We start from the raw sequence: 13,008 nt of genomic DNA on the forward strand, positions 1-13,008 counted from the left end.
AGTTAACTCTGTTTGCTTGGCTACTTTTACCTGTCACAAAATGCATGCATCTAGTTCATGGTACTTTGATAGCGGTTGTTCGAGACATATGACAGGTAATGCCAACATACTTACCAACTTCAAATCCTTGAAGTGTGGAGTAGTAACTTTTGGGGATGGAATGACAGGAAATATTTTGGGTAAAGGTACTCTAAACATTGAAGGGTTACCGAAACTAAAAAATGTGCTTCTTGTTGATGGGCTGAAAGCCAACTTAATTAGCATAAGTCAAATTTGTGACCAAGGTTTTTATGTTAATTTTTCACATGATGAGTGTAATGTTTTAAATCAAAATGGTGATATTATTCTCAAAGGCTCTCGTTCTTTGGATAATTGTTACACTCTCACTCAAAAATTCACATGTCATGCATCTTCATCAAGTTTTAATATTACTGACTTGTGGCATGAAAAACTTGGTCATATAAATTTCAAAAACTTGAAAAAGATTGCTAATGCAGGTCTCATCCGTGGTATACCCAAGTTGGGTAAAGAATCGCTTGGTAAGTGTGAATCATGCCAATTGGGAAAACAGTTGAAAATTTCTCATAAAGAATTGTCTGATGTTAATACTTCAAATGTGTTAGAACTATTGCATATGGATCTCATGGGTCCTATACAAGTTGAAAGTATTAATGGCAAGAGATACATTTTTGTTTGTGTGGATGATTTTTCTAGATTTACTTGGGTAGATTTTTTAAGAGAGAAATCAGATACATTTGAAGCTTTTCAAACTCTATGTACAAGATTGAGAGTTGAAAAAAATTGTAACATTGGAAAGATTGTACAAATAAGGAGTGATCATGGTAAGGAGTTTGAAAACTCTATTTATGATGAATATTGTAAATCGTTTGGAATTTTGCATGAATTTTCTGCTCCCAAAACCCCTGAACAAAATGGGGTAGTGGAATGAAAAAATCGTACCTTGCAGGAAATGGCCAGAGTTATGCTTAACAGCAAAAAACTCACAAAGAAATTGTGGGCAGAAGCTATTAATACAGCTTGTTACACAATTAATCGTGTTTTTCTGCGTCCAGGTACAAACAAAAGTCCTTATGAAATCTGGAAAGGTAGAAAACCCAATGTTAACTACTTTCATGTTTTTGGGTGTCTATGTTATATTCTTAGAGATCGTGAGAATCTAGGCAAATTTGATGCTAAGAGTGATATGGGAGTTTTTCTTGGTTATTCCACTAATAGTAGGGCTTATCGTGTCTATAATATGAGAACCCAAACTATTATGGAATCAGCTAATGTGGTTGTAGATGATTTAAAAGATTTCTCTGAGTACTCCCATGAGGAGGAAATTGACAGGCTCATAGATGTTCAACATCATAAAGAAATGGTGGATCCGACAGCACAGCCTTCGGAGGGGACAACAGCCACTGTTGACGTATCAAATGCCAATTCTGTCGAAACAACAACTGGGCAAACAGAGAAGGAAAATCCAGTTACCTCCTCTGACTCCGTTCAAAAAGAACCATCAACCAGAGTAAAAAAGAATCACCCTTCTGACCTTATTCTGGGAAATCTTGAAGAGAGTATGGTCACTCGAAAGAGGTATGTAAATTTGGTTCAATTTGTTTGTTTTACTTCCACTTTGGAACCGAAAAATGTGAAGGAGGCCTTAAATGATGAATCATGGATCAATGCTATGCAAGAAGAGTTAGATCAATTCACAAGGAATGAGGTATGGACTCTTGTCCCTAGACCGAGTCATACCAATGTTATAGGTACAAAGTGGATATTTAACAACAAAACTGATGAATTTGGGACCATAATAAGAAATAAAGCTAGACTAGTTGCACAGGGGTACACTCAAGTTGAAGGAATTGATTTTGATGAGACATTTTCCCCTGTTGCAAGACTTGAATCCATAAGATTATTACTAGCTATTTCATGTGTTCTTGGTTTTAAATTATTTCAAATGGATGTAAAATCCGCCTTTTTAAATGGATTTTTGAATGAGGAAGCTTATGTGGAACAGCCCAAAGGGTTTGAGGATCCTTACAATCCTAATCATGTTTTTAAATTGCAAAAAGCTTTGTATGGGCTGAAACAAGCCCCACGGGCTTGGTATGAGAGACTAACTCAATTTTTGGTCTCAAAGGGGTACAAGAGAGGGGGAGTAGACAAAACACTGTTTATCAAAAATGTTGATGAAAATATTATGATAGCACAAATCTATGTTGATGATATAGTGTTCGGTTCTACTAATGATTCTCTAGTGCAGGAATTTGTGAAACAAATGCAGGAAGAGTTTGAGATGAGCATGGTAGGAGAACTCAATTTCTTCCTAGGACTTCAAGTAAAGCAGTCTGATGAAGGAATTTTCATTTCACAAAGCAAGTATGCAAGAAGTCTTGTGAAAATATTTGGACTCGATGCATCTAAAGCTGCTAAAACTCCCATGGGTACCACGGTCAAATTGTCTAAAGATGAAAACGGGAAGAAAGTTGATCCAACTCCTTACAGGAGTATGATTAGGAGTCTCCTTCACTTAACTGCAAGTCGCCCTGACATAAGTTACAGTGTTGGAGTGTGTGCTCGTTTCCAAGGGAACCCCATGGAGTCTCATGTGACTGCTGTAAAAAGAATTATTCGTTACATCAATAATACTCTTGATTTAGGCATTTGGTACTCCAAAGAAACAAATTCTAACCTTGTGTGTTATAGTGATGCAGATTGGGCAGGAAACACTAATGATCGAAAAAGCACAAGTGGTGGTTTTTTTTACTTAGGAAACAATTTGGTCTCCTGGCATAGTAAAAAACAAAACTCCATTTCCTTGTCAACAGCCGAAGTTGAGTACATTGCTGCTGGAAGCTGTTGTACTCAACTTTTGTGGATGAAACAAATGTTGGCAGACTATGGGTTTGATGTTAAAACTTTAATCATTTTTTGTGATAATACAAGTGCTATTAATATCTCCAAAAATCCTGTTCAGCACTCTCGCACCAAACATATTAACATTCGTCATCATTTTATTAGGGAACTTGTTGAAAACAAAACATTGATTTTAGAATATGTTGAGACTAACAAACAAATTGCAGATATCTTTACTAAAGCCTTAGACACGGTCATATTTGATTCCCTCAGGAAGTCCTTGGGGGTTTGTTTTATTTGAAATTTCCAATAAATTGATTATCTTGCCTTGCATATGTGTTTTTGTAAATCTCTTGTCCTGATTGGAAGAAATTTGATGAGCATATTTTTTGTATTTTAGAGAATGATCGTTATAAGTCCTATACTTTGTTGGAATAAAAAACCATATTTGAAAAATTATAGATCATCCAATTTATATTTGATCAAATCTTTATCATTGTATGAGCATTCCTAATCTAGTTTCTTTTTCAGGCTCCATTTTGGAAAAGAGCTACCTATACTGATGTGTGAAAGTCGACACTGAGTAAGTTGGTACCAGGTAATTAGCAATTATATTGGAGGATACTCTACCAGTGTAAAGGGCTACCATCAGTATAAGAGTTATAGCCTCCATTATGGTTACAATTTGAAAAAGGCTAAAATCGCCAAATATGGGCAATGACCCTAGCTTTAAAAGGCCAAAAAGAAACGCCAAATTGCTTACACATGCACACACATATGCCTGTTCTAGATTGTGTAAGATGGTTGTAAGACTCATACATATAATGAATTGTCTCAAATATGTTTTGTGATTGGTATGTTTTTCGAATTATGGTCTCTTAGTATTTGAATTATAACTCATTTCTCTAATTTGTGAAAAATATGGTTATCTTGTTTCTTCTTAACAGGACTTGGGGTTTACATGGACACATATGGTATGGCATTTTACACTTTATTTTCGGCAATTTTCGTATTAAAAATAATAAAAAAAAATTTGAAAAATAAAATCTGTTATCTACCGTGTTCTTAAAAAAAAAAAAAAGAGGTTTGAAAAATTAATTTATGCAATTTATTTGTTTTATCTCAATATATTCTAAAAATATTCAAAAGTTTCCAATTTTGAGGTGTGACAGAATTTGTTTTAAAAAGGGAGATATTTTGGCATTTATCACTAAAAATCCGGTTACCCATTTTTGGTTACCCATTCTTGAACTTGCCTCATTTGTGTTCCGAATACTTTATATATTCGGAGTCCCTTTGGTTGTTTTATAATCAGCGTTTTCTTGTTAAATCTCTCACATATAACCGAAGTGTTTAGGGTTTCTTTCTTTGTGTGTTTCACTTGTTTCTCTCTTAGCAGCCATGAAGACTCGAGACCGTGGTTCATCTTCCAAGTCCATGAAGTCTCAGCAGGAGACACTTCCTGCATCTGTTCCCACTGCCACTCCTTCGGTCCCAGCATCAATCCCTGCTGTCACTCCTACTCCAGGCCGTCGTTCTAAAACCACAGCAAGAAAGAAGGTTCTTGCTCTTTCGGGTCCTATAAGTTCATCTGTTCTTGGTGCTTCTAGCAAAGGAGTTACGTTCCCGAATTTGGATGCTAAGCCAATCCCAGCCTTGGCAGTTTCACTCGCCTCTCCCGAAGGTCAAATAAAAGTCAAACCGGCCTTGGCAACTAGTCAGTCCAAATCAATTTCCACTGAAGCTATGTCTGATCCATCTGATCATGATTCGGAATCCTCGCTATCTCCTGATGTGTTGACACCCAAGGCAAAGGGCAAACGTAAGTCCAAAGCTGCTGGATCGAAGAAAGGGAAAAAGGCCAAAGTGGCTAAATCTAAAGGTACCAACTCCATCTCTGATTCATCTCCTTTATCTCGTTTTAAATTAAAGGCCAAAATCAATCCTCCCCCATGCACCTCATCGGAGGATGTCTCTCCCGAGACGGAAGATTCTCAGCCTGAGTTGGACCCTTCTTTGACCGAGCCAAATCCTGAAGTTCCTCTTGATGATTTGGCTGAGGAGACTGAATCTGACGAAGACCCTTCTGAAGCCTCTCCTGTTGCATCGGACCCAAAAGGCACCACTCCATTGGCATTTCCCGAATTGTCTTCCAAACTTGCAAAGCAAAAAGGTGCTCCTGTCCGTACCTCAGGTTCTTTCAAAGACCATTCTCTTACATTCTGTTTTAATGATAATGAGAAGAATATGCAATTTTATGACCATCGTCATTTTATAAGTGAACGCAATTTTATTTTTGCTCCTCATCGTGTTTTTGGGGTATTGCTTACTTTAGAGGAAAGAGGTTGGTTGCGGTCCTTGTCTAGGTTTGATGGGTTTGTGCCTCGGGTTGTTAAAGAATTTTATGCAAATTTGAATGATGAGTTATTAGACCAATCTTCTTTTATGTTCGGGGTCATTGGTATAATTTTAGCCCGTCCGAAATTGCTAAGGCTCTCAATCTCGTTCCTGTGGAGATTGATGACTCTATTGAATTTGCAAAGGACCAAGGTTTGTCTGAACTGGTTGGTCAGGCTATGGTGTGGGAACCGAGCACCTCTCTTCGAGTCACCGATCTCACTCATTTCTATGGTGCTCTTTTCAAATTTGCTATGTTTAATTGGTTGCCTACCACACATTCCTCCACCATCACTCAAGATATGGTCTTCCTATTGTTCAAAATTGGTACTGGAGTCGCCATAGATCTTGGAGCTGTTATTTTTGACCAAATCATGTCTCTAAGTGGTGCCAAACGTAAGGGGCAACACTTGATGTTTCCGCAGGTCATTTACAAACTTTTGGACTCTCAACGTCCTCTAAAGAAGTCTCATGAGACCTTGACTTCTCCCCTTGTTGGTCCCACCTATACAGTCAAAGATGATCATCCTCCATCCACAGCTCGGAAAGTCAAAGGAATTAATCTTGCTGGTCCTGCTTCTGGAAATGTTGTGACCGAATATCCTGCTGTCCCGACAGATCTTGCTGCTGTCCAGACAGGAATTACAAGTCTTTCTGTCTGGTTCTCTCTCATGGAGGAAATTCAGCGCCAAATTCTTGCTTCATTGGCGACTCTCAATGCATCCAGCTCTCCTGCCCCATGATGCTCTCAGTTCCTTTGATCTATTTTACTTTTGTTAGTTGTAAAAGAACACTTAATGTGTCTTTCTTTTGATTTCATTTGTTTGTTCTTTGGCATTTTTTTCAGACAATGAGGGGGAGAGAGTGAAGTGACTCTATTTTTGGTACTTTGATTATGTTAACCTGCTGGTTCTTATAGGTTTCTTTTGTTAACTGTGCTTTGGTTATCTTTCGCAGGGGGAGTCATTTTTTGATTATTTTGTAACTCTTATGATTTTAAGCACTTACTTGTGTTTTGCAGGGATCTTTTAAAAATAGATATTCCTTGTTTATAAAATTGCCAAAGGGGGAGATTGTAAATCCTATAATTGGCATTTTTATAGAAATATCTTTTTTCTTAAAAGAGAAATTGGTTGATTTAATTGTTTCCTTTTTTTATAATTTTCGAAAATATTTGTTTTCCTTTTATTATAATTTTCGGAAATAGTTGTTTTCCTTTATTATATTTTTCGGATTTGTTTGGAAATATTTGGTTTCCTTTATTCCATTTTTCGGAAACCCTCTTTCCTTTTGTGTGATTTTTGGTCAATAATATGCTTCCTTATTTAGCATATATTGTCTCATTTTGTTTATAAAGGAAACAAAGTTTATTGCAAATATTCGGTACTTACCCAAAGTTATTTTTGGATTATTTGCTGATATATTTTCGTGCAGCTCAAGGATTGCAATCAGGAAACTGGTTCTTAATGTCATTAATTATTGTTTCCTTTTCGAGCTTGTTTTGATCCGTCACAGGTCTGAGCTGTCCCCACCGATATCGCATCTGGCGGATCAGCATTTTCTAAAAAAGGCAACTCTTCATCAATCAAGAATAACTACTGTGATTCTTGCCTTTATTAGAAGAATTCTTTCTCTGCCTTTGTGAGCACGAAAAAGACTCTATAAATAGGGCTCTAAAGGCAGTGAGAAAAGCGAACTCTTTGGTGCATTATTCGTGAGCTTTATTGTAATATTTGTGAGAGTTCTTCTTTGTATTCAAGATCATAAGTATTTATGTGATCTTGTAGAATTATGTGTGTTTAGTTTTTAGTGGTGAGCTTATACCATGTTCATGAGTGAATACACATTGTAATTTGAACACAGCGTTTGTAGTCTTCGGGAGAAGATTTTTTACAAGCCTTGCGTCGGGAGGATGCAAGCACTCGCTGACCATTGAAGGGAGTTCAAGTGGTTTAGCGTTTCAATCAAGATCAGATTAGTGAAGAGAAGTACAACAAGTTGTGGCAAATCTCAAGAGGGAGTCTTGTTTTGTTTAAGTCAATGTTTTTGTACTTGTGATTCTTTATTAATTGGTTTTATTCTCTGGGCGTGGCCCCAAGATGTAGGTTATCCGAAAGGGATCTGAACCTTGTAAAAATTCGCTGTGTTCTTTATTATTTTGCACTGTCTTTTTATTGTGTTCAGTTTCTATCGTGAGAAGTTTAGTGTCTGTCCCGACAGAACTGTATTCTGTGTAAACAGTTAATTACCATTCCGCACTTTAATTAATTCACTTGGTTTAATTAATTTGGTAATTACTAAAAACGGAATTTCAATGCTCATTCTCCTTACTTCTACTACTAAGCTATTTTCAGGCTCAATTGACACTTTCAAGCAGGCAATGCATGCTTGATCGAGTGTTTCACTACCTAGTGGTTTTGGACCCATGTCTTATTACCATTGAATTCTTAGTGGCACTACACCAAAAATGGGCTTTTCCATCACCTAAGGGTGTCGTTCAACAACAAAGTCGTTAACCAAATGTGGTCATTAGCGTCCGTTTATAACTGACACTATAATGTGTATATTAAAAGAAAAAGTAAAAAAAAACTTTCTAAACCGAAGCCTATTAAATTGTTTTAACCTAACCCTAATGCACTCATTCTATCATTTTTCTCCCTTCCTCTTCCTCTCTCTTTCTCTCAGCCACTCTCATTTTATTGTTTTACTTGTAATTTTTATTTATAAATGTGTATTCAAATGTTTATGGTTGGAGATTTATTTTGTTTTGGTTTGGTGTTTATGCTTATTATTAAACTGTCTGAATTGTTCTATAGTAGAATATGAGTCTTTAAATTTGACCATAATTTTGATTGTTTTTGGGTATTTTCTGGGTTAGAACAAATGTAGCATTAATTTTATTTATTTTTAAAAAGAAAATATATATTAGAATTAATGTACAACTAACGCTAATATATAATTGACTTTAAAAGTCTCAGTAACAACTCGAAAGTTGTGATCATTTAGCGTGAGTTTGTAACTGACTCTAAAAGTCTTAATAGTTAGTTATGCGAAAGTCAATGACCTATAGAGCCACTAGCTTTTGTGTTAGTTTCATTTCTTAGGCGAAAATCCTTCAATGTTAGTTTTTGGCCTTTTTTTTAGTAGTGTGGATTTTGGATTTGTGCTTACTTTTGGGAATTATTGAAAGATTAAAGAGGCAAATGAAATCCACCAGATCTAGTGTTTTGGTACCTTGTCTACTACTAGCATGATCAAACATTTGTCTCCTTTATTTTTAAGGGTAAATTGGAAAGATGTGTGTGTGTATGTTGGGCATCAATGTTTCCATGTGCTTCGATGCATAATGCATAGCAATGTTAGCACATGTGATAGAGTTATTCAATGTGGCCTTAAACTTGTTTCTAAAGATATTCTTTTTTTCCATCCCATAATTGCAATGCGACAATTATGGATTCCCTAATATAAAAAGAGAAGGTATGGGTTGGCATTATTGTTCCACTTCTCTTCTCTTCTCTTCATGTGGGAGAAAAGATAAATGAAGACCAGTGTTCATAATTAGACAATGAAAAATAAATCAATCAATTGAAAGGGCTAAATTGACAAGTACATGGCTTTTGTACAAAAATAAATAAATTTCTCCGGTTACATTAAACAGTGATTCCAGCTCATTTTCATCACTCCCTTTCTAAATACACTTCTATCAAATTTTAAATTTCTAAAATTGATTTTTATTCTTTTTAAATTTACATTAAAATGTTAAGATTTTCTCCACCTTCATTTTATTATCTAATCATCTTAGAATTACAGTCTTTCTCTTTCTTTTTTTTTTTTCTTTCATAACTATTCGAATGTTCTCACTATAAACATATGGGGAGAGAAGTTAAAAACAAAAAAAAAATATTTTTAATAACGTGGGATTGAGGCAATACATTCCTTCAAGTCCAACAATGAAATAAAGGGTATATAGAAGAAGTATAACTGAAACAACATTAGAGTGTTCATGGTTTTTGGCCTATTTCAAATTGAAAAAAGAAAAGAAAAAGGTATATTCGGAGGTTAAATTCAAGTGACTGATTGAGTGCGAACTTTCAATTTGATTCCAAAGACAAAAATGGTACAACAAAAGAGCAAGTAGCTTTCTTTCACCTGCTTCAAAGGTTTTGAAAATTAAACTTGCAATCCTCTTACACAAAGCTTTTAGTTGCACACCTTGCGTTGCATTTAAGGGAAATTTTAAATATTTACAACCGATTTTCTTTTTTATTTTTATTTCAGAGATGTGACTAGGGCTACTTTTTTAGTATGTATGAAAAAGAGTGTCTATTTTTATTTTATTTTTTATATATAAAAAAGAGTCCTTAAAACAGTGTTCTTGATTTAGGGTGAACATAAATACAAATTCATACCAGTTCAATAAGTTTAGGATAAATTAAGATTATCTAACCTGTTGTATTCTAATGTTAATATGTATGCATTATAGTTGAAAAACTATAGGGAAATTTAAGGTTTTACGCTTCTCAAAACATTGTATTTATTATCTTGCCAGCTTTAATAATTATTATAAAAATATGCTACAAATCATTTTTTGACAAATTTGCCCCTTATACAATTTCAACCATCTTCCCTCTCCTCTTCTTCTCTCTCTTTCTCTCAACCAATTTAAAAACTCATTTCATTAAAAAAAAAAAGTTGTACTTCACGTATTATACAATACATACAATAAACGTTCATCACTATTGAAGCATCCATCAAGTATTTTTTTTTTAATGATTCAAAATTCAATCCAAAACTTAAACCCCTGAAAACATTTACTTAAAGTACTAATTTAAAGATTTCAAATATTTCTATGCATAATTTAATAGTTTTGATCATGATTTTTTTTTTAGATTTAAAAATCTGAAATCTACATAATTTCAAGTAAAAATGATGTTTAACGATAGTTTGCGATAGTCTCATGAAAATTTGGCCTTTAAAATCAAATTTTCATGGGATCATCGTTAAGAATTGTTTAGCATCATTTTGACATAATCAAGTTTTTATGGGATCATTCTTGACTATCATTTTTAGCATCGTTTTGGCCTCTCTAATCAAGTTTTTGTAGGACCATCATTAATCATCGTTGCACAAAATTTGATAAAATCTTCTATGAGATGTACATTTTCACTCGCTTGTTAGTTTAAAGTAATTTTTTAAATAAAAAAAATGAGTTTTTTTTTTTAAAATTATTTTTTAGAATGTGTAGAAAGTTAAATTTGGGTTGTAAAACTCCAAATATGAGTTTAGATAAAATTACTGACCTTTTCTTTTTCCACGGGGAGAGTGGGTTTAGACATTTTCTTTTTCTTTTAGTATCGTACCATATTTTCTTTACTCAAATTCTACTTATTCGTCTTCTATTTATTACACATTTTCGTAATTTTCTTTCCCTATGACAACCACTACTTTAGCTGATCTTCATTTTCATCTCTTGTCTTGGACCTGGACCTTTGGCCAGCTCTAAAATTTATAATCAAAACTATACCAATTAATGCATGCATTTATAGATCTTTAAACTTGATTCCACTTGTATTGTCAATGCTTTAGTGGTAAAATAGTTTAAACCAACACAATAAGTGCCTTTTACCTTTTCTATATAAATAAATATATACTTTATTCTATAATTTAAAAATGAGCAAATATTATATTTGGCTTAATATTTTATGCTTTAATATACAAAATGCAAATTAGTCAATAATAATTAATGATGTTTTAATATATATTGAGAATATATATAAAAAAATTATTTTTTATTGTCCAAATTATAGATCAACACTATGATATCTTGATTGGTGCAATTTAGTAGTGAGTTAAATATATTATATTTTAAATTATAAATGTAAAATTCGATATTAAATTTTATTATATTAATGAGGGGATGTCATGTAAAGTGATGTTGGACACTAGTACTGGTGCCCTGTCCCTTAGCAATATTCACTCTAATATGTTTTACATAATTCTCCAAGTAAATAAATATTAAAAAAAAAGTTATTCACTATTTGTCAATTAATAAATCATAATAATAATTAGTAGTAATATGTTAAATAAAAAAAGATAAAATTATTGTTATACTAAATTTAGTTTATACTATACTTTATCTTAAATTTAACACAATTTTTATAGCATGTTTAATTTTTAGCACGTTTTCAAAACACTATTGAAATATATATATACATATATTTTAAAATATATAACACTATACCATCTTTTTGACACTACTAAAGATGCTCTAACTTGGAATTTTTAGACACTAAAATGTAATGAAAAGTTACCTCCATCATTGGGGCTACGGTCACCTCCATCCACATCATCCTTCAAACGGGAAATTTCATGTTATATATATATATATATATATATATATATATATATATATTTATATATATATATATATATTTATATATATATATATTTATATATATATATATATATAGACACACACACAGATAATTTAGTAAAAAAATTTAATATGCCAACATAAGTTATTATCCTAAATATATGACAATTTTAATTTTTTAGACAAAAATACCCCTAACATTCAAACACTCATTTTCTCTCCCATTCCTAACTCTCTCTTTTTAACATTTCTCACTCTCTCTCTCTCTCATTCTAATCTTGTAGATCTCGAAAAAATACCAAAATTTTAAAAAAAAAAATCATCTGAAATAGACATTTGAGTGAAAAAAATATGAACATCCAAAGTTTTTGCCAAATTTCAATGCAAAGCATTCAAATTGCATCGAAAAAGCATCGTTTTGGCCAAAAATCAAGTTTCTATGATTGTATTGAAATACCATCGATTTTGCATCAAAACACTATCGATTTGGCCAAAAAAAATAAAAGTTTTCATGATTGCATCGCAAGAGCATCGAAACACCATCGATTTTGTATCGAAATTTCGATGGTGTTTCGATGTAATTTTGATACAAAATCGATGGTGTTTCGATGCAATTTCGATAGAAAATCAATGGTGTTTCGATGCTCTTGCGATGCAATCATGAAAAATTGTTTTTTGGCCAAAACGATGCTTTTTCGATGCAATTTCAATGCAAAATCGATGGTGTTTCAATTCTCTTGCGATGCAATCATGAAAACTTATTTTTTGGGAAAAACGATGTTTTTTCGATATAAAATCGATGGTGTTTTGATGCAATCATGAAAACTTGATTTTTGGCAAAAACAATGATTTTTCGATAATGTTTCGATGCAAAATTGATGGTGTTTCGATGTAAAATCGATAGTGTTTCGATGTTCTTGCAATGTAATCATTAAAACTTGTTTTTTGGCCAAAACGATACTTTGTCGATGTAAAATCGATGGTACTTTAATGCAAAATCGATGGTGTTGAAACTTGATTTTTGGCCAAAACGATGTTTTTTCGATGCTCTGCACTGAAATTTGACGAAAACTTTGGAGATTCATATTTTTTCACTCAAACAACTGCTTCAAAAGATTTTTTTTTAATTTTGATATTTTTTTCGAGATCTATAAGATTAGAATGAGAGAGAGGGAGTAAGAGAGTGAGGGAATGAAAGATGTTAGAGAGAGATTTCAGATTGAGAGATAAAATAGGCATTTGAATATTAGGGGTATTTTTGTCTGAAAAATTAAAATTGTTATATATTTAAGATAATAACTTATATTGGCATATTAAAAAATTTGACTAAATTATCATGCATATACCATCAAATTTCCCCTTCAAACGTGGTCCTA

This window comes from Humulus lupulus, chromosome X (genome assembly GCF_963169125.1).
Source record: "Humulus lupulus chromosome X, drHumLupu1.1, whole genome shotgun sequence".
Classification (NCBI taxonomy): domain Eukaryota; kingdom Viridiplantae; phylum Streptophyta; class Magnoliopsida; order Rosales; family Cannabaceae; genus Humulus; species Humulus lupulus.